The sequence below is a fragment of the Rhinoderma darwinii genome, chromosome 1 (assembly GCF_050947455.1).
Source record: "Rhinoderma darwinii isolate aRhiDar2 chromosome 1, aRhiDar2.hap1, whole genome shotgun sequence".
Lineage (NCBI taxonomy): Eukaryota > Metazoa > Chordata > Amphibia > Anura > Rhinodermatidae > Rhinoderma > Rhinoderma darwinii.
In genome coordinates, this window is record NC_134687.1 from 391,827,090 (window position 1) to 391,828,979 (window position 1,890).

Genomic DNA, 1,890 nt, shown 5'->3' on the forward strand with positions numbered 1-1,890 from the left:
GTTCACACACACAGTTGTCAGACGTAATTCGGGCGTTTTACGCCTGAAAAAACAGCTCCATTACGCCTATAAACATCTGCCCATTGCTTTCAATGGGTTTTACGATGTTCTGTTCCCACAAGGTGTATTTTTACGTGTCGCTGTCAAAAGACGGCGCGTAAAAAGACGCCCGTGTCAAAGAAGTGCATGTCACTTCTTGGGACGTTTTTGGAGCAGTTTTTCATTGACTCCATTGAAAAACCGCTCCAATAACGTCCGTAAAATACGCCGTGAAAAACAAAACGTCTGAAAATCAGGAGCTGTTTTCAGGTGAAAACAGCTCTGTAATTTCAGATGTATTTTGCTACTGCATGTGAACATAGCCTCATAATGCTTGGTATACAGGAGTTTGTAATGGCAGCTTCGTGATAAAGAGTTTTGCTGAAATCAAAGCAAAAGTACATTAAAAAAAAGTCTTTACTACCAAGGTATGAAGTCTATTGGCATGTAAAATATGTCTGTATTATAAATTGGTTTTAATACCCGTGTGCGCCCATAGTGCATCTACGCTTTTGTATGGAGATTTTCTTCTCACTGATTCATACAGAATCTTTTAAATAGCAAGTTGCACCCGAAAATTAGAACAATCGCCAAATCTCTAGTGATTAGGAAGAAGATCAACATGAGGTACTTACAATGAGGTTAGTGTAAAAGGACACTGAGCACAATTCTTCGGTAAGGACACAGAAGACACTTGAATTAGGCTACAGTCACATGGGCCACAAATCAGTTCCATTCATCTGAAGAAATCCATCCAGATGAATAGAACTGATTTTCTGTCACAGAAAATTTTTGCAACAAAACCTGCCACGAGAGATTGCACCCATATAGGGGGGGGGGCGGGGTTATTTATGGTTTTACGCCACTTTCGTGGCGTTAAAAATTTGGTGCAAGCCATATTTTCACAAACATTTATTACATTTTACTTCTTTCACCACTTTTCAAATGTGTCGCGAAAAGTGGGCGGAGTTACCCAGGAGGAGCGGAGCCACCAACACATTCAATATAGTTTATGTCAGAAGCTAGCATAAATTATAGCTTAAATCTACTACTGCTCATAGCAGGCGTAAATGTCAACATCTGGCGCACTGAATTTGCCACATTTTACTCCAGCGAAGTCTGAAATCAAGACTGGCGTATGAAACGCCTGTCTAAGCAAATCTTCCCCCATGTGGTTTCAAATAAGTGAGGCAAGTGTGTGGCTTGTAAGGCCTCATGCACACGACCGTGTTTTTGCGGCCGCAATTCCCCCCAAAATCCACGGGAGAATTGCGGCCCCATTCTTTTCTATGGGGCCGTGCACACGACCGTAGTTTTTGCGGTCCGTGCACGACCCGGGAGCCCGGACCGCAGAAAGAACGGGAATGTCTTATTACGGCCCGGTTCTGCGGTCCGGGCTCATTGAAAACAATGGCCGCGGCCATGTGCATGTGCGGGCGGCCTGCGGCTGACAGTCCGCTGACAGTCCGCAGCCGGCCGACCCGAAAATCACGGCCGTGCACACGGCTACGGTCGTGTGCATGAGGCCTAAATCAAGAATTTTGTCTTACATAAGTGAACATGTAAAACATATCAGACATGGTGCCTGTTTTATGACAGGTGGTAGTATTAAAAGCATTTATCATAAGCTAAGCAGCTTTTTTAAAAACTAGTTTCATAACCACCAAAGTGACAAAATTGATAACTATTACTAAGTGCTAAATTCTATACAGTAGCTGAAAAACTGGCAGAAGGAAAAAAAGTGTTACTCAACAAGCATTTGGTTTTGTTATTGCCTATGACTATAAAACGTTCTAAATAATAGGATTCCCTATTCATCCTATTATTGATTGAACTAATTAGACAGACGTC